Source organism: Balaenoptera borealis (genome assembly GCF_965194805.1).
Source record: "Balaenoptera borealis genome assembly, contig: HAP1_SCAFFOLD_509, whole genome shotgun sequence".
In the NCBI taxonomy this organism is placed as follows: Eukaryota; Metazoa; Chordata; class Mammalia; order Artiodactyla; family Balaenopteridae; genus Balaenoptera; species Balaenoptera borealis.
This window is the reverse complement of record NW_028123688.1, coordinates 530,482-550,558: the sequence shown is the minus strand read 5'-3', so window position 1 is coordinate 550,558 and position 20,077 is coordinate 530,482. Positions and strand designations below refer to the sequence as shown.

Here is a 20,077-nt window from a genome sequence, read left to right as displayed (position 1 = left end):
CCCGTCATCACAATTCTCCATGGCCCTTGTCATCACAATGCTCCATGGCGCTTGTCATCACAATGATCCAGAGCCTTAGTGCTTGAGTTGGGAGTAGTGTCATTGCCTCAGTTAGGGACACTGTCATTGCCTGAATTGGGAGTAGTGTCAGAGCCTTAGTTAGGGACAGCGCCAGGGCGAGTTGGGAGTAGTGCCAGTGCCTTAGTTAGGGACAGCACCAGTGCTTGCGTTGGGAATAGTGTCAGGGCCATAGTTAGGGACAGTGTCAGTGGCTGAGATGGGAATAGTGTCAGGGCCTTAGTTACGGACATTGTCAGTGCCTAAGTTGGGATTTTTGTCAGGGTCTTTATTATGGACAGTGTCAGGGCCTGAGTTAAGAGTAGTGTCAGGGCCTTAATTTGGAAGAGTGTCAGTGTCTCAGTTTGGAGTAGTGTCAGACCCTTGGTTAGGAACAGCCTCAGTGCCTGAGTTGGGAGTAGTGACATGGCTTAAGTTATGGACAGTGTCAGGGACTGAGTTAAGAATAGTCTCAGGACCTTAGTTAGGGACAGTGTCAGTGACTGTGTTAGGAATAGTGTCAGCGCCTAAGTTAGGAATAGTCTGAGACCGGTAGTTAGGAACAGTGTCAGGGCCTGAGTTGTGAGTAGTTTCAGGGCCTTAGTTAGAGAAAGTGTCAGTGCCGGGTTTGGGAGTTATGTCAGGGCCTTAGTTAGGGACAGTGTCAGTGCCTGAGTTGGGAGTAGTGTCAGGGCCTAGTTAGGGACAGGGTCAGTGCCTGAGTTGGGAGTAGTTTCAGGGCCTTAGTTAGAGAAAGTGTCAGTGCCAGAGTTGGGAGTTATGTCAGGGCCTTAGTTAGGGACAGTGTCAGGGCCTGAGTTGGGAGTAGTGTCAGGGCCTAGTAAGGGACAGTGTCAGTGCCTGAGTAGGAAGTAGTGTCAGGGCATTAGGGACAGTGTCAGTGGCTGCAATGGGAGTAGTGTCAGGGTCTTAGTTAGGGAGAGTGTCAGTGCCTGTGTTGGGAATAGTCTCAGGGTCTTTTCTGGGGACAGCATCAGGGCATGAGTTAAAAGTAGTGTCAAGACCTTAGTGAGGGAGAGTGTCAGTGCCTGTGTTGGGAGTAGTATCAGGCCCTTCGTTAGGGACAGTGTCAGGGTCTGAGGTAGAAGTAGTCTCAGGGCCTTATTTAGGTAGCGTGTCAATGCCTAAGTAAGTAGTAGTGTGAGGGCCTTAGTTAGGGACAGTGTCAATGCCTGTGTTGGGAGTAGTGTCAGAGACTTAGTAAGGGACACCGTCAGTGCCTGCGTTGGGAGTAGTGTCAGAGCCTTAGTTAGGGACAGTGTCAGGGTCTGAGGTAGAAGTAGTCTCAGGGCCTTAGTTAGGTAGCGTGTCAATGTCTAAGTAAGTAGTAGTGTGAGGGCCTTAGTTAGGGACAGTGTCAATGCCTGTGTTGGGAGTAGTGTCAGAGACTTAGTAAGGGACACCGTCAGTGCCTGCGTTGGGAGTAGTATCAGGCCCTTCGTTAGGGACAGTGTCAGGGTCTGAGGTAGAAGTAGTCTCAGGGCCTTAGTTAGGTAGCGTGTCAATGCCTAAGTAAGTAGTAATGTGAGGGCCTTAGTTAGGGACAGTGTCAATGCCTGTGTTGGGAGTAGTGTCAGAGACTTAGTAAGGGACACCGTCAGTGCCTGCGTTGGGAGTAGTGTCAGAGCCTTAGTTAGGGACACCGTCAGTGCCTGCGTTGGGAGTAGTGTCAGGGCCTTACTTAGGGACAGCGTCAGTGCCTGAGTTAGGAGTAGTGTGATGGCCGTAGTTAGGGACACTCTCAGTGCCAGAGTTGGGGGTAGTGTCAGGCCTTTGTTAGGGACTGTGCCTGGGCCTGAGTTAAGAGTAGTGTCAAGTCCTTAGTTAGGGACAGTGTTAGTGCCTGAGTTGAGAGTAATGTCAAGACCTTAGTTAGGGACAATGTCAGTGCGTAGTTTGGGAGTACTGTCAGGGCCTTAGTTAGGGACAGTGTCAGTGCCTGAGTTGGGAGTACTGTCAGGGCGTATTTAGGGACAGTCTCAATGCCTATTTTGGGAGTAGTGTCACGGCCTTAGTTAGTGATATTATCAGTGCCTGAGTAAGGAGTAGTGTCCGGGCCTTAGTTAGGGACAGTGTCAGTTGCTTAGTTAGGAGTAGCGTCACGAACTAAGTTAGGGCCAGTGTCAGTGCCTGAGTCAGGAGTAGAGTCAAGGCCTAAGTTAAGGACAGTGTCATTGCTTGAGATAGGAGTAGTGTCAGGGCCTTAGTTAGGGACATTGTCAGGGCATGATTTAGGAGATGTGTTAGGGCGTGAGCTATGAAGAGTGTCAGGGCCTTAGTTAGTGACAGTGTCAGTGCTGAGTTTGGAGTAGTATCAGGGCCTTAGTTAGAGACAGTGTCAGGGCCTGAGTTAGGTGTACGTCAGGGCCTTAGTTAGGGACAGTGTCAGAGCCTGATTTAGGAGTAGTGTCAGAGGCTTTGTTAGGGACAGTGTCAGGGCCTGAGTTAAGAGTAGTGTCACAGCTTTAGTTAGGACCAGTGTCAGGGCCTTAGTTAAGTCCAACATCAGCGCCTATGATAGGAATCAGATCAGGACCTGTGTTCCAGGTAATGTCAGGGCCTTATTTAAGAACAGTGTCAGGGCCTGAGTCCTGACTTACTCCTTACTCTCCTCACTAAGGACTTTGGACACTACTGCTAATTCAGGCCCTGATAATGTCCCTAACTAAGGCCTTGACACTTTCCTTGGCTAAGGCCCTGAACTTCTCCTAAGTCAGGCCCTGATACTGTCCCTAACAATGGCCCTGACACTACACCTAACTAAGGCCCCGACATGATACCTAACAAAGGCTTTGTTGCTAGTCCAAACTAAAGCCCTAAAATTGGTCCTAAATAAGGCCTTGACACTAATCCTAACTCAGGCCCTAAAACTGTCCCTAACTAAGGCCCTGATAGTATGCCTAACTCAGGCCCTCATACGATTCCTAACAATGGCTCTGATGCTAGTCCAAACTAAGGCCCTGAAATTGGTCCTAAATAAGGCCTTGACACTAATCCTAACTCAGGCCCTAGCACTGTCCCTAACTAGGTCTCAGACAGTACACCTAAATCAGACCCTGACACTGTCCCTAAGTGAGGCCCTGAGGCTGTCCCTCACAGAGGTCCTGATAATGTCTTTAACTAAACTCTAATGCTGATCTTACAGAGACCCTTATGTTGATCCTATGTCATGCCCTGACGCTGTCCGTAGCTAAGGCCCTGACTCTAGGCATCACTCAGGCCCTGTCGCTCTCCCTACGTCAGGCTAAGACTCTGTCCCTACCTGAAGCCCTGGCACTGGGCCTAAATTAGGCACTGATGCTCTAATTAGCTATGGTCTTGACACTATCCCTAGGTCCTTTCCTGACACTATCCCTAGATCTTAACCTAAACTTGTCTTTAGCTATTGTCGAGCCTCTTATGCTAACTAAATCCCTGATGCTGTCTCTAACTAAGAGCCTGAAATTAGTCCCGAGGCCGTCAACCTGTCCCTAACTGAGGTTGGAGGCTCATCCTAACTGAGGCGCTGACACTGTCCCTAACTAAAGCCCTGACACTACACCTAACTCAGTCCCTGACACTGTACTTTACAAGGGCTCTGATGCTAGTCCTAACTCAGGTCCTGACACTGTCTCTAAGTAAGGCTCAGAATTTGCCCCTAATATAGGCCCTGCTGTCAGCAATAACTAAAAACTGGACACTAGCCTGAGTTAATATCCTGACATATTTCTAACCAAGGTCCTGACACTGTCCCTAAGAAAGCCCTGTCGCTGTCCCTGTGTTAAGAACTGAGGCTGTCCCTAACTCAGGCCCTGAAGCTTTCCCTAACTGAGGCCTAGAAGCTGTGACTAAGTCAGGCCCTGATCATATCTGTAACAAAGACGCTAAGGCTGATCCAACAGAGGCGCTGATTCTGTTCCTAAGTCATGCCCTGACAGTGTCCTCAGCTAAGGGCCTGACGCTAGGCCTCACTCAGGCCCTGTCGCTCTCCCTAAGTCAGGCTCTGATGCTGTCCCTACCTGAAGCCCTGACACTGGTTCTAAATAAGGATCTGATACTCTCAGTAACTAAAGTTTTGACACTATGCTTAGGTCCTTTCCTGACACTATCCCTAGACCATAACCTGACCCTGTCCCTAGCAAATGTCGTGCCTCTTATGCTAACTACAGCCCTGCTGCTGTCCTTAACTAAGGGCCTAAAATTACTCTCGAGGCTGTGACCCTGTCCGTACCTAAGGCCTCGATGTTCGTCCTAATTCAGGGCCTGACACTGTCCCTAACTAAGGCCCTGCTGCCGTCAATATCTAAAGTCCTGACACTATCCTGAGCTAATTTCTTGACCCATCTCTTACCAAGGTCCTGAAACTGTCCCTAAGGAAGCCCTGATGCTGTCTCCAAGTGAGGCCTTGAGGCTGTCCCTAACAGAGGCCCTGATAATATCTTTCACATAGCCCCTGAGGCTGATCCTACCGGGGCTCTTATGCTGCTCCTAAGTCATGCCCTGACACTGTCTCTAGCTAAGGCCCTGACGCTAGGCCTCACTCAGGCCCTGTCCCACTCCCTAAGTCAGGCTCTGACGCTGTTCCTACCCGAAGCCCTGACACTCACTGCTCCTAAATTAGGTCCTGATGTGCTAAGTAACTAAGGTCTTGACACTATCCCTAGGTCATTTCCTGACACTCTCCCTAGACCTTAACCTAACCTTCTCTTTAGCTAATGTCGAGATTAGCTAAAGAGATTCTTTAGAACGAGATTCTTTCATCTTCTGAATATAGTTTTCTTCAAAACATAATTTTTATAGTGTTACTAACTTTAAACAAAATGTACTCAACTGCTGTGGAATATTCCTTCATAGGAGCGTGCATGGTTCACTTCTGCATCTGCTTGTGGTGGTGTTCAGGTTGCTTTCAGCTGTAGATCCCCTTATGCTAGCTAAATCCCTGATTCTGTCCCTAAATGAGGCCCTGAATTTAGGTCCGAGGCCGTGAACCTGTCCCTAACTGAGGCCTGGAGGCTCGTTCTAATGCAGGCCCTGACACTGTCCCCAACTAAGGCTCTGACACTACACCTAACTCAGTCACTGACACTGTACCTAACAAAGGCTCTGATGCTAGTCCTAACTTAGGCCCTGACACTGCCTCTAACTAAGGCCCTGCTGCCGTCAATATCTGAACACCTGATATTATCCTGAGCTAATAGCCTGACCCATGTCTTACCAAGGTCCTGAAACTTTCCCAAAGTAAGCCCTGACGCTGCCCCTAAGTGAGGCCTTGAGGCTATCCCTAACGGAGGCCCTGATAATAGCTTTAACGAAGACCCTAATGCTGATCCTACAGAGGCCTTTATGCTGCTCCTAAGTCATGCCCTGATACTGTCCCTTACTCAGGCCCTAAAGATAGGCCTCACTTAGGCCCTGTTGCTGTACCTCAGTTAGGCTCTGACGCTGTCCGTACATCCAGCCCTGGCGCTGGTCCTGATTAAGGCGCTCACGCTGCTGCTAACTAAGGCCCTGATGCTCTCAATAACTAAGGTCTTCTCGTTAGCCCTTGGTCATCTCCTTGCACTATCTCTGGCCTGGGACCTGACTCTGTCCCGAGATAATCTCCTGCATCTTCTGCTAACTGAAACCCTAATGCTCTCCCTAACTAAGGCCCTGACTACTCCTAACTAAGGCCATGACACTGAATCTAACAAAGGCCCGGAATCTGTCCTTAATATAGGCCCTGCTGCCAGCAATAACTAAAATCCTGACACTCTCCTGAGCTAATATCCTGACTCATTTCTAACCAAGGTCCTGACACTGTCCCTAAGAAAGCCCTGTCGCTGTCTTTAAGTGAAGACCTGAGGCTGTCTGTAACTCAGACCCTGAAGCTTTCCCTAACTGAGGCCTTGACGCTGTGACTAACTTGGGCTCCGGTCATGTCTTTAACTAAGAGCCTAAAGCTGATCCAACAGAGGCACTGATGCTGCTCCTAAGTCATTCCCTGACAGTGTCCCCAGCTAAGGGCCTGACATCAGGCCTCACTCAGGCCCTGTCGCTCTTCCTAAGTCAGGCCCTGATGCTGTGCCTACCTGAAGCCCTAACGCTGCTTCTGAATAAGTCCCTGAGAGTCTCAGTAACAAAGGTCTTCACACTATCCTTAGGTCATTTCCTGACACGATTCCAAGCCTTTACCCTAACCCTGTCCCGAACTAATGTCCTACATCTTATGCTAACTAAAGACCTTATGCTGTGCCTAATTCAGGCACTGAATTTAGTCCCAAGGCCGCTAGACTGTCCCTAACTCGGCTCGATGCCCTTATCGTCACAATGTTCCATGACCACTGTCATCACAATGCTCCACGCCCTTGTCATCACAATGCTCCATAACCCCTGTCATCACAATGCTCCATGACCTTTGTCATCGCAATGCTACATGCCATTGTCATCACAATGCTCCATGCCCTTATCATCACAATGCTCCATGACCCCTTTCATCACAATGCTCCATGACCATTGTCTCAAATGCTACATGTCTGTGAAATCACAAAGCTCCATGCCCCCTGTCATCACAAGTCTCCATGACTCTTGTCATCACAATGCTCCATGACCCTTGTCATCACAATGCTCCATGATCCTTGTAATCAAAATGCTCCTTGACCCTTTCTTCACAATGTTACAGTACCCCTTTCTTCACAATGCTCCATGCCGCTGGTCACCACAATGCTCCATGACTTCTGTCATCACAATGCTCCATGTCTCTTGTCATTAAAATGCTCCATGGCCCCTGTCATCACAATGCTGCATGATGCTTATAATCTCAATGCTCCATGGTCCTCGTCATCACAAATCTCCACGCATCTGTCATCACAATGCTCCATGACCCCTGTCATCCCAATGCTCCATAGCACTTTTCATCACAATGCTCCATGACCACTTTTATCACAATGTTCCATGACCACTTTAATCACAGTGCTCCATGACCACTTTCATCACAATGCCCCATGACCCCTGTAATCAAAATGCTCCATGGCCCTTGTCGCCACAATGCTCCAGGACCCGTCATCACAATTCTCCATGGCCCTTGTCATCACAATGCTCCATGGCGCTTGTCATCACAATGATCCAGAGCCTTAGTGCTTGAGTTGGGAGTAGTGTCATTGCCTCAGTTAGGGACACTGTCATTGCCTGAATTGGGAGTAGTGTCAGAGCCTTAGTTAGGGACAGCGCCAGGGCGAGTTGGGAGTAGTGCCAGTGCCTTAGTTAGGGACAGCACCAGTGCTTGCGTTGGGAATAGTGTCAGGGCCATAGTTAGGGACAGTGTCAGTGGCTGAGATGGGAATAGTGTCAGGGCCTTAGTTACGGACATTGTCAGTGCCTAAGTTGGGATTTTTGTCAGGGTCTTTATTATGGACAGTGTCAGGGCCTGAGTTAAGAGTAGTGTCAGGGCCTTAATTTGGAAGAGTGTCAGTGTCTCAGTTTGGAGTAGTGTCAGACCCTTGGTTAGGAACAGCCTCAGTGCCTGAGTTGGGAGTAGTGACATGGCTTAAGTTATGGACAGTGTCAGGGACTGAGTTAAGAATAGTCTCAGGACCTTAGTTAGGGACAGTGTCAGTGACTGTGTTAGGAATAGTGTCAGCGCCTAAGTTAGGAATAGTCTGAGACCGGTAGTTAGGAACAGTGTCAGGGCCTGAGTTGTGAGTAGTTTCAGGGCCTTAGTTAGAGAAAGTGTCAGTGCCGGGTTTGGGAGTTATGTCAGGGCCTTAGTTAGGGACAGTGTCAGTGCCTGAGTTGGGAGTAGTGTCAGGGCCTAGTTAGGGACAGGGTCAGTGCCTGAGTTGGGAGTAGTTTCAGGGCCTTAGTTAGAGAAAGTGTCAGTGCCAGAGTTGGGAGTTATGTCAGGGCCTTAGTTAGGGACAGTGTCAGGGCCTGAGTTGGGAGTAGTGTCAGGGCCTAGTAAGGGACAGTGTCAGTGCCTGAGTAGGAAGTAGTGTCAGGGCATTAGGGACAGTGTCAGTGGCTGCAATGGGAGTAGTGTCAGGGTCTTAGTTAGGGAGAGTGTCAGTGCCTGTGTTGGGAATAGTCTCAGGGTCTTTTCTGGGGACAGCATCAGGGCATGAGTTAAAAGTAGTGTCAAGACCTTAGTGAGGGAGAGTGTCAGTGCCTGTGTTGGGAGTAGTATCAGGCCCTTCGTTAGGGACAGTGTCAGGGTCTGAGGTAGAAGTAGTCTCAGGGCCTTATTTAGGTAGCGTGTCAATGCCTAAGTAAGTAGTAGTGTGAGGGCCTTAGTTAGGGACAGTGTCAATGCCTGTGTTGGGAGTAGTGTCAGAGACTTAGTAAGGGACACCGTCAGTGCCTGCGTTGGGAGTAGTGTCAGAGCCTTAGTTAGGGACAGTGTCAGGGTCTGAGGTAGAAGTAGTCTCAGGGCCTTAGTTAGGTAGCGTGTCAATGTCTAAGTAAGTAGTAGTGTGAGGGCCTTAGTTAGGGACAGTGTCAATGCCTGTGTTGGGAGTAGTGTCAGAGACTTAGTAAGGGACACCGTCAGTGCCTGCGTTGGGAGTAGTATCAGGCCCTTCGTTAGGGACAGTGTCAGGGTCTGAGGTAGAAGTAGTCTCAGGGCCTTAGTTAGGTAGCGTGTCAATGCCTAAGTAAGTAGTAATGTGAGGGCCTTAGTTAGGGACAGTGTCAATGCCTGTGTTGGGAGTAGTGTCAGAGACTTAGTAAGGGACACCGTCAGTGCCTGCGTTGGGAGTAGTGTCAGAGCCTTAGTTAGGGACACCGTCAGTGCCTGCGTTGGGAGTAGTGTCAGGGCCTTACTTAGGGACAGCGTCAGTGCCTGAGTTAGGAGTAGTGTGATGGCCGTAGTTAGGGACACTCTCAGTGCCAGAGTTGGGGGTAGTGTCAGGCCTTTGTTAGGGACTGTGCCTGGGCCTGAGTTAAGAGTAGTGTCAAGTCCTTAGTTAGGGACAGTGTTAGTGCCTGAGTTGAGAGTAATGTCAAGACCTTAGTTAGGGACAATGTCAGTGCGTAGTTTGGGAGTACTGTCAGGGCCTTAGTTAGGGACAGTGTCAGTGCCTGAGTTGGGAGTACTGTCAGGGCGTATTTAGGGACAGTCTCAATGCCTATTTTGGGAGTAGTGTCACGGCCTTAGTTAGTGATATTATCAGTGCCTGAGTAAGGAGTAGTGTCCGGGCCTTAGTTAGGGACAGTGTCAGTTGCTTAGTTAGGAGTAGCGTCACGAACTAAGTTAGGGCCAGTGTCAGTGCCTGAGTCAGGAGTAGAGTCAAGGCCTAAGTTAAGGACAGTGTCATTGCTTGAGATAGGAGTAGTGTCAGGGCCTTAGTTAGGGACATTGTCAGGGCATGATTTAGGAGATGTGTTAGGGCGTGAGCTATGAAGAGTGTCAGGGCCTTAGTTAGTGACAGTGTCAGTGCTGAGTTTGGAGTAGTATCAGGGCCTTAGTTAGAGACAGTGTCAGGGCCTGAGTTAGGTGTACGTCAGGGCCTTAGTTAGGGACAGTGTCAGAGCCTGATTTAGGAGTAGTGTCAGAGGCTTTGTTAGGGACAGTGTCAGGGCCTGAGTTAAGAGTAGTGTCACAGCTTTAGTTAGGACCAGTGTCAGGGCCTTAGTTAAGTCCAACATCAGCGCCTATGATAGGAATCAGATCAGGACCTGTGTTCCAGGTAATGTCAGGGCCTTATTTAAGAACAGTGTCAGGGCCTGAGTCCTGACTTACTCCTTACTCTCCTCACTAAGGACTTTGGACACTACTGCTAATTCAGGCCCTGATAATGTCCCTAACTAAGGCCTTGACACTTTCCTTGGCTAAGGCCCTGAACTTCTCCTAAGTCAGGCCCTGATACTGTCCCTAACAATGGCCCTGACACTACACCTAACTAAGGCCCCGACATGATACCTAACAAAGGCTTTGTTGCTAGTCCAAACTAAAGCCCTAAAATTGGTCCTAAATAAGGCCTTGACACTAATCCTAACTCAGGCCCTAAAACTGTCCCTAACTAAGGCCCTGATAGTATGCCTAACTCAGGCCCTCATACGATTCCTAACAATGGCTCTGATGCTAGTCCAAACTAAGGCCCTGAAATTGGTCCTAAATAAGGCCTTGACACTAATCCTAACTCAGGCCCTAGCACTGTCCCTAACTAGGTCTCAGACAGTACACCTAAATCAGACCCTGACACTGTCCCTAAGTGAGGCCCTGAGGCTGTCCCTCACAGAGGTCCTGATAATGTCTTTAACTAAACTCTAATGCTGATCTTACAGAGACCCTTATGTTGATCCTATGTCATGCCCTGACGCTGTCCGTAGCTAAGGCCCTGACTCTAGGCATCACTCAGGCCCTGTCGCTCTCCCTACGTCAGGCTAAGACTCTGTCCCTACCTGAAGCCCTGGCACTGGGCCTAAATTAGGCACTGATGCTCTAATTAGCTATGGTCTTGACACTATCCCTAGGTCCTTTCCTGACACTATCCCTAGATCTTAACCTAAACTTGTCTTTAGCTATTGTCGAGCCTCTTATGCTAACTAAATCCCTGATGCTGTCTCTAACTAAGAGCCTGAAATTAGTCCCGAGGCCGTCAACCTGTCCCTAACTGAGGTTGGAGGCTCATCCTAACTGAGGCGCTGACACTGTCCCTAACTAAAGCCCTGACACTACACCTAACTCAGTCCCTGACACTGTACTTTACAAGGGCTCTGATGCTAGTCCTAACTCAGGTCCTGACACTGTCTCTAAGTAAGGCTCAGAATTTGCCCCTAATATAGGCCCTGCTGTCAGCAATAACTAAAAACTGGACACTAGCCTGAGTTAATATCCTGACATATTTCTAACCAAGGTCCTGACACTGTCCCTAAGAAAGCCCTGTCGCTGTCCCTGTGTTAAGAACTGAGGCTGTCCCTAACTCAGGCCCTGAAGCTTTCCCTAACTGAGGCCTAGAAGCTGTGACTAAGTCAGGCCCTGATCATATCTGTAACAAAGACGCTAAGGCTGATCCAACAGAGGCGCTGATTCTGTTCCTAAGTCATGCCCTGACAGTGTCCTCAGCTAAGGGCCTGACGCTAGGCCTCACTCAGGCCCTGTCGCTCTCCCTAAGTCAGGCTCTGATGCTGTCCCTACCTGAAGCCCTGACACTGGTTCTAAATAAGGATCTGATACTCTCAGTAACTAAAGTTTTGACACTATGCTTAGGTCCTTTCCTGACACTATCCCTAGACCATAACCTGACCCTGTCCCTAGCAAATGTCGTGCCTCTTATGCTAACTACAGCCCTGCTGCTGTCCTTAACTAAGGGCCTAAAATTACTCTCGAGGCTGTGACCCTGTCCGTACCTAAGGCCTCGATGTTCGTCCTAATTCAGGGCCTGACACTGTCCCTAACTAAGGCCCTGCTGCCGTCAATATCTAAAGTCCTGACACTATCCTGAGCTAATTTCTTGACCCATCTCTTACCAAGGTCCTGAAACTGTCCCTAAGGAAGCCCTGATGCTGTCTCCAAGTGAGGCCTTGAGGCTGTCCCTAACAGAGGCCCTGATAATATCTTTCACATAGCCCCTGAGGCTGATCCTACCGGGGCTCTTATGCTGCTCCTAAGTCATGCCCTGACACTGTCTCTAGCTAAGGCCCTGACGCTAGGCCTCACTCAGGCCCTGTCCCACTCCCTAAGTCAGGCTCTGACGCTGTTCCTACCCGAAGCCCTGACACTCACTGCTCCTAAATTAGGTCCTGATGTGCTAAGTAACTAAGGTCTTGACACTATCCCTAGGTCATTTCCTGACACTCTCCCTAGACCTTAACCTAACCTTCTCTTTAGCTAATGTCGAGATTAGCTAAAGAGATTCTTTAGAACGAGATTCTTTCATCTTCTGAATATAGTTTTCTTCAAAACATAATTTTTATAGTGTTACTAACTTTAAACAAAATGTACTCAACTGCTGTGGAATATTCCTTCATAGGAGCGTGCATGGTTCACTTCTGCATCTGCTTGTGGTGGTGTTCAGGTTGCTTTCAGCTGTAGATCCCCTTATGCTAGCTAAATCCCTGATTCTGTCCCTAAATGAGGCCCTGAATTTAGGTCCGAGGCCGTGAACCTGTCCCTAACTGAGGCCTGGAGGCTCGTTCTAATGCAGGCCCTGACACTGTCCCCAACTAAGGCTCTGACACTACACCTAACTCAGTCACTGACACTGTACCTAACAAAGGCTCTGATGCTAGTCCTAACTTAGGCCCTGACACTGCCTCTAACTAAGGCCCTGCTGCCGTCAATATCTGAACACCTGATATTATCCTGAGCTAATAGCCTGACCCATGTCTTACCAAGGTCCTGAAACTTTCCCAAAGTAAGCCCTGACGCTGCCCCTAAGTGAGGCCTTGAGGCTATCCCTAACGGAGGCCCTGATAATAGCTTTAACGAAGACCCTAATGCTGATCCTACAGAGGCCTTTATGCTGCTCCTAAGTCATGCCCTGATACTGTCCCTTACTCAGGCCCTAAAGATAGGCCTCACTTAGGCCCTGTTGCTGTACCTCAGTTAGGCTCTGACGCTGTCCGTACATCCAGCCCTGGCGCTGGTCCTGATTAAGGCGCTCACGCTGCTGCTAACTAAGGCCCTGATGCTCTCAATAACTAAGGTCTTCTCGTTAGCCCTTGGTCATCTCCTTGCACTATCTCTGGCCTGGGACCTGACTCTGTCCCGAGATAATCTCCTGCATCTTCTGCTAACTGAAACCCTAATGCTCTCCCTAACTAAGGCCCTGACTACTCCTAACTAAGGCCATGACACTGAATCTAACAAAGGCCCGGAATCTGTCCTTAATATAGGCCCTGCTGCCAGCAATAACTAAAATCCTGACACTCTCCTGAGCTAATATCCTGACTCATTTCTAACCAAGGTCCTGACACTGTCCCTAAGAAAGCCCTGTCGCTGTCTTTAAGTGAAGACCTGAGGCTGTCTGTAACTCAGACCCTGAAGCTTTCCCTAACTGAGGCCTTGACGCTGTGACTAACTTGGGCTCCGGTCATGTCTTTAACTAAGAGCCTAAAGCTGATCCAACAGAGGCACTGATGCTGCTCCTAAGTCATTCCCTGACAGTGTCCCCAGCTAAGGGCCTGACATCAGGCCTCACTCAGGCCCTGTCGCTCTTCCTAAGTCAGGCCCTGATGCTGTGCCTACCTGAAGCCCTAACGCTGCTTCTGAATAAGTCCCTGAGAGTCTCAGTAACAAAGGTCTTCACACTCTCCTTAGGTCATTTCCTGACACGATTCCAAGCCTTTACCCTAAACCTGTCCCGAGCTAATGTCCTACCTCTTATGCTAACTGAAGACCTTATGCTGTGCCTAATTCAGGCACTGAATTTAGTCCCAAGGCCGCTAGACTGTCCCTAACTCGGCTCAATGCCCTTATCGTCACAATGTTCCATGACCACTGTCATCACAATGCTCCACGCCCTTGTCATCACAATGCTCCATAACCCCTGTCATCACAATGCTCCATGACTTTTGTCATCGCAATGCTACATGCCATTGTCATCACAATGCTCCATGCCCTTATCATCACAATGCTCCATGACCCCTTTCATCACAATGCTCCATGACCATTGTCTCAAATGCTACATGTCTGTGAAATCACAAAGCTCCATGCCCCCTGTCATCACAAGTCTCCATGACTCTTGTCATCACAATGCTCCATGACCCTTGTCATCACAATGCTCCATGATCCTTGTAATCAAAATGCTCCTTGACCCTTTCTTCACAATGTTACAGTACCCCTTTCTTCACAATGCTCCATGCCGCTGGTCACCACAATGCTCCATGACTTCTGTCATCACAATGCTCCATGTCTCTTGTCATTAAAATGCTCCATGGCCCCTGTCATCACAATGCTGCATGATGCTTATAATCTCAATGCTCCATGGTCCTCGTCATCACAAATCTCCACGCATCTGTCATCACAATGCTCCATGACCCCTGTCATCCCAATGCTCCATAGCACTTTTCATCACAATGCTCCATGACCACTTTTATCACAATGTTCCATGACCACTTTAATCACAGTGCTCCATGACCACTTTCATCACAATGCCCCATGACCCCTGTAATCAAAATGCTCCATGGCCCTTGTCGCCACAATGCTCCAGGACCCGTCATCACAATTCTCCATGGCCCTTGTCATCACAATGCTCCATGGCGCTTGTCATCACAATGATCCAGAGCCTTAGTGCTTGAGTTGGGAGTAGTGTCATTGCCTCAGTTAGGGACACTGTCATTGCCTGAATTGGGAGTAGTGTCAGAGCCTTAGTTAGGGACAGCGCCAGGGCGAGTTGGGAGTAGTGCCAGTGCCTTAGTTAGGGACAGCACCAGTGCTTGCGTTGGGAATAGTGTCAGGGCCATAGTTAGGGACAGTGTCAGTGGCTGAGATGGGAATAGTGTCAGGGCCTTAGTTACGGACATTGTCAGTGCCTAAGTTGGGATTTTTGTCAGGGTCTTTATTATGGACAGTGTCAGGGCCTGAGTTAAGAGTAGTGTCAGGGCCTTAATTTGGAAGAGTGTCAGTGTCTCAGTTTGGAGTAGTGTCAGACCCTTGGTTAGGAACAGCCTCAGTGCCTGAGTTGGGAGTAGTGACATGGCTTAAGTTATGGACAGTGTCAGTGACTGAGTTAAGAATAGTCTCAGGACCTTAGTTAGGGACAGTGTCAGTGACTGTGTTAGGAATAGTGTCAGCGCCTAAGTTAGGAATAGTCTGAGACCGGTAGTTAGGAACAGTGTCAGGGCCTGAGTTGTGAGTAGTTTCAGGGCCTTAGTTAGAGAAAGTGTCAGTGCCGGGTTTGGGAGTTATGTCAGGGCCTTAGTTAGGGACAGTGTCAGTGCCTGAGTTGGGAGTAGTGTCAGGGCCTAGTTAGGGACAGGGTCAGTGCCTGAGTTGGGAGTAGTTTCAGGGCCTTAGTTAGAGAAAGTGTCAGTGCCGGAGTTGGGAGTTATGTCAGGCCCTTAGTTAGGGACAGTGTCAGTGCCTGAGTTGGGAGTAGTGTCAGGTCCTAGTTAGGGACAGGGTCAGTGCCTGAGTTGGGAGTAGTTTCAGGGCCTTAGTTAGAGAAAGTGTCAGTGCCAGAGTTGGGAGTTATGTCAGGGCCTTAGTTAGGGACAGTGTCAGGGCCTGAGTTGGGAGTAGTGTCAGGGCCTAGTTAGGGACAGTGTCAGTGCCTGAGTAGGAAGTAGTGTCAGGGCATTAGGGACAGTGTCAGTGGCTGCAATGGGAGTAGTGTCAGGGTCTTAGTTAGGGAGAGTGTCAGTGCCTGTGTTGGGAATAGTCTCAGGGTCTTTTCTGGGGACAGCATCAGGGCATGAGTTAAAAGTAGTGTCAAGGCCTTAGTTAGGGAGAGTGTCAATGCCTGTGTTGGGAGTAGTGTCAGAGACTTAGTAAGGGACACCGTCAGTGCCTGCGTTGGGAGTAGTGTCAGAGCCTTAGATAGGGACACCGTGAGTGCCTGCGTTGGGAGTAGTATCAGGCCCTTCGTTAGGGACAGTGTCAGGGTCTGAGGTAGAAGTAGTCTCAGGGCCTTAGTTAGGTAGCGTGTCAATGCCTAAGTAAGTAGTAGTGTGAGGGCCTTAGTTAGGGACAGTGTCAATGCCTGTGTTGGGAGTAGTTTCAGAGACTTAGTAAGGGACACCGTCAGTGCCTGCGTTGGGAGTAGTGTCAGAGCCTTAGTTAGGGACACCGTGAGTGCCTGCGTTGGGAGTAGTATCAGGCCCTTCGTTAGGGACAGTGTCAGGGTCTGAGGTAGAAGTAGTCTCAGGGCCTTAGTTAGGTAGCGTGTCAATGCCTAAGTAAGTAGTAGTGTGAGGGCCTTAGTTAGGGACAGTGTCAATGCCTGTGTTGGGAGTAGTGTCAGAGACTTAGTAAGGGACACCGCCAGTGCCTGCGTTGGGAGTAGTGTCAGAGCCTTAGTTAGGGACACCGTCAGTGCCTGCGTTGGGAGTAGTGTCAGGGCCTTACTTAGGGACAGCGTCAGTGCCTGAGTTAGGAGTAGTGTGATGGCCGTAGTTAGGGACACTCTCAGTGCCAGAGTTGGGGGTAGTGTCAGGCCTTTGTTAGGGACTGTGCCAGGGCGTGAGTTAAGAGTAGTGTCAAGTCCTTAGTTAGGGACAGTGTTAGTGCCTGAGTTGAGAGTAATGTCAAGACCTTAGTTAGGGACAATGTCAGTGCGTAGTTTGGGAGTACTGTCAGGGCCTTAGTTAGGGACAGTGTCAGTGCCTGAGTTGGGAGTACTGTCAGGGCGTATTTAGGGACAGTCTCAAAGCCTATTTTGGGAGTAGTGTCTCGGCCTTAGTTTGTGATATTATCAGCGCCTGAGTAAGGAGTAGTGTCCGGGCCTTAGTTAGGGACAGTGTCAGTTGCTTAGTTAGGAGTAGCGTCACGGCCTAAGTTCGGGCCAGTGTCAGTGCCTGAGTCAGGAGTAGAGTCAGGGCCTAAGTTAAGGACAGTGTCATTGCTTGAGATAGGAGTAGTGTCAGGGCCTTAGTTAGGGACATTGTCAGGGCATGATTTAGGAGTTGTTTTAGGGTGTGAGCTATGAATAATGTCAGGGCCTTAGTTAGTGACAGTGTCAGTGCTGAGTTTGGAGTAGTATCAGGGCCTTAGTTAGAGACAGTGTCAGGGCCTGAGTTAGGTGTACGTCAGGGCCTTAGTTAGGGACAGTGTCAGAGCCTGATTTAGGAGTAGTGTCAGAGGCTTTGTTAGGGACAGTGTCAGGGCCTGAGTTAAGAGTAGTGTCACAGCTTTAGTTAGGACCAGTGTCAGGGCCTTAGTTAAGTCCAACATCAGCGCCTATGATAGGAATCAGATCAGGACCTGTGTTCCAGGTAATGTCAGGGCCTTATTTAAGAACAGTGTCAGGGCCTGAGTCCTGACTTACTCCTTACTCTCCTCACTAAGGACTTTGGACACTACTGCTAATTCAGGCCCTGATAATGTCCCTAACTAAGGCCCTGACACTTTCCTTGGCTAAGGCCCTGAACGTCTCCTAAGTCAGGCCCTGATACTGTCCCTAACAATGGCCCTGACACTACACCTAACTGAGGCCCCAACATGATACCTAACAAAGGCTTTGTTGCTAGTCCAAACTAAAGCCCTAAAATTGGTCCTAAATAAGGCCTTGACACTAATCCTAACTCAGGCCCTAAAACTGTCCCTAACTAAGGCCCTGATAGTATGCCTAACTCAGGCCCTCATACGATTCCTAACAATGGCTCTGATGCTAGTCCAAACTAAGGCCCTGAAATTGGTCCTAAATAAGGCCTTGACACTAATCCTAACTCAGGCCCTAGCACTGTCCCTAACTAGGTCTCAGACAGTACACCTAAATCAGACCCTGACACTGTCCCTAAGCAAGGCCCTGACACTACTCCTAACTCAGTCCCTTACACTGTACCTAACAAAGTCTCTGATGCTAGGCCTAACTCAGGCCCTGAAACCGTCTGTAACTAAGGCCCTGCTGCCATCACTATCAAAAGTCCTGACATTATCCTGAGCTAATATCCTGACCTATGTCTTTCCAAGGTCCTGAAACTGTCCCAAAGTAAGCCCTGACGCTGTCCCTAAGTGAAGACCTGAGGCTGTCCCTAACTCAGGCCCTGAAGCTTTCCTGAACTGAAGCCTTGAAGCTGTGACTAATTCAGGCCCTGATCATGTACCTAACGAAGACCTTAATGCTGATCCAGCAAAGACGCTGATGCTGCTCCAAAGTCATGCCCTGACAGTGTGCCCAGCTAAGGGCCTGACGCTACGCCTCACTCAGGCCCTGTCGCTCTCCCTAAGTCAGGCCCTGACACTGTCACTAACTAAGGCCCTGACTCTACTCCTAATTCAGTCCCGAACATTGTGTCTAACAAAGGCTCTGATGCTAGTCGTAACTCAGGGCCTGACACTGTCTCTAACTAAGGGCTGCTGCCATCAACATCTAAAGTCCTGACATTATCCGGAGCTAATAACCTGACCCATGTCTTACCAAGGTCCTGAAACTGTCCCAAAGTAAGCCCTGACGCTGTCCCTAAGTGAGGCCCTGAAGCTTTCCCTACCTAACTCAGGCCTTGATGCTGTGACTAACTCAGACCCTGATCATGTCTTTAACTAAGACCCTAAGGCTGATCCAACAGAGGCCCTGATGCTGCTCCTAAGTCATGCCCCGATAGTGTCCCCCACTAAGTGTCTGATGCTAGGCCTCACTCAGACCCTATCGCTCTCCCTAAGTCAGGCTCTGATGCTGTCCCTACCTGAAGCCCTAACACTGGTTCTGAATAAGGTCCTGAGAGTCTCCATAACAAAGGTCTTCACACTTTGTCATTTCCTGACACTATCCCTAGATGTTAAACTGACACGGCCACTAGCTAATGTCCTGCCTCTTATGCTAACTGAAGTCCTTAGGCTGTGCCTACCTCAGGCACTGAATTTAGTCCCAAGACCATGAAACTGTCCCGAACTAAGGCCTAGATGCTCGCCCTACATCCGGCCCTGACACTGTCCCTAACTAAGGCCCTAACACTATTGCTAACTGAGGATCTGACACTGGACCTATCAGAGGCCCTCTACTCCTAACTAACGCCTTGAAACTTTCCCTAACGTAGGCGCTGCTACCATCAATATCTAAAGTCCTGACATGATCCTGAGCTAATATCCTGACCCATGTCTTACCAAGGTCCTGAAACTCTCCCAACGTTAGCCCTGACACTGTCCCTAAGTGAGGCCCTGAGGCTGTCCCTCACAGAGGTCCTGATAATGTCTTTAACTAAACTCTAATGCTGATCTTACAGAGACCCTTATGTTGATCCTATGTCATGCCCTGACGCTGTCCGTAGCTAAGGCCCTGACTCTAGGCATCACTCAGGCCCTGTCGCTCTCCCTACGTCAGGCTAAGACTCTGTCCCTACCTGAAGCCCTGACACTGGGCCTAAATTAGGCACTGATGCTCTAATTAGCTATGGTCTTGACACTATCCCTAGGTCATTTCCTGACACTATCCCTAGATCTTAACCTAAACTTGTCTTTAGCTATTGTCGAGCCTCTTATGCTAACTAAATCCCTGATGCTGTCTCTAACTAAGAGCCTGAAATTAGCCCCGAGGCCGTCAACCTGTCCCTAACTGAGGTTGGAGGCTCATCCTAACTGAGGCGCTGACACTGTCCCTAACTAAAGCCCTGACACTACACCTAACTCAGTCCCTGACACTGTACTTTACAAGGGCTCTGATGCTAGTCCTAACTCAGGCCCTGACACTGTCTCTAAGTAAGGCTCAGAATTTGCCCCTAATATAGGCCCTGCTGTCAGCAATAACTAAAAACTGGACACTAGCCTGAGTTAATATCCTGACATATTTCTAACCAAGGTCCTGACACTGTCCCTAAGAAAGCCCTGTCGCTGTCCCTGTGTTAAGAACTGAGGCTGTCCCTAACTCAGGCCCTGAAGCTTTCCCTAACTGAGGCCTAGAAGCTGTGACTAAGTCAGGCCCTGATCATATCTGTAACAAAGACGCTAAGGCTGATCCAACAGAGGCGCTGATTCTGTTCCTAAGTCATGCCCTGACAGTGTCCTCAGCTAAGGGCCTGACGCTAGGCCTCACTCAGGCCCTGTCGCTCTCCCTAAGTCAGGCTCTGATGCTGTCCCTACCTGAAGCCCTGACACTGGTTCTAAATAAGGATCTGATACTCTCAGTAACTAAGGTTTTGACACTATGCTTAGGTCCTTTCCTGACACTATCCCTAGACCATAACCTGACCCTGTCCCTAGCAAATGTCGTGCCTCTTATGCTAACTACAGCCCTGCTGCTGTCCTTAACTAAGGGCCTAAAATTACTCTCGAGGCTGTGACCCTGTCCGTACCTAAGGCCTCGATGTTCGTCCTAATTCAGGGCCTGACACTGTCCCTAACTAAGGCCCTGCTGCCGTCAATATCTAAAGTCCTGACACTATCCTGAGCTAATTTCTTGACCCATCTCTTACCAAGGTCCTGAAACTGTCCCTAAGGAAGCCCTGATGC

The 20,077-nt window shown here is 49.3% G+C and overlaps 1 long non-coding RNA gene across 1 annotated transcript; it reads left to right on the top strand.

The window, feature by feature from the left end:
• Positions 1 to 10,232: 10,232 nt before the first annotated feature.
• LOC309621497 lies at positions 10,233 to 19,289 on the top strand. The gene is made up of 2 exons (XR_014240059.1): positions 10,233 to 10,506; positions 19,021 to 19,289. It is a non-coding gene; the product is annotated as an uncharacterized lncRNA (long non-coding RNA).
• The last annotated feature ends 788 nt before the right edge of the window (positions 19,290 to 20,077 follow it).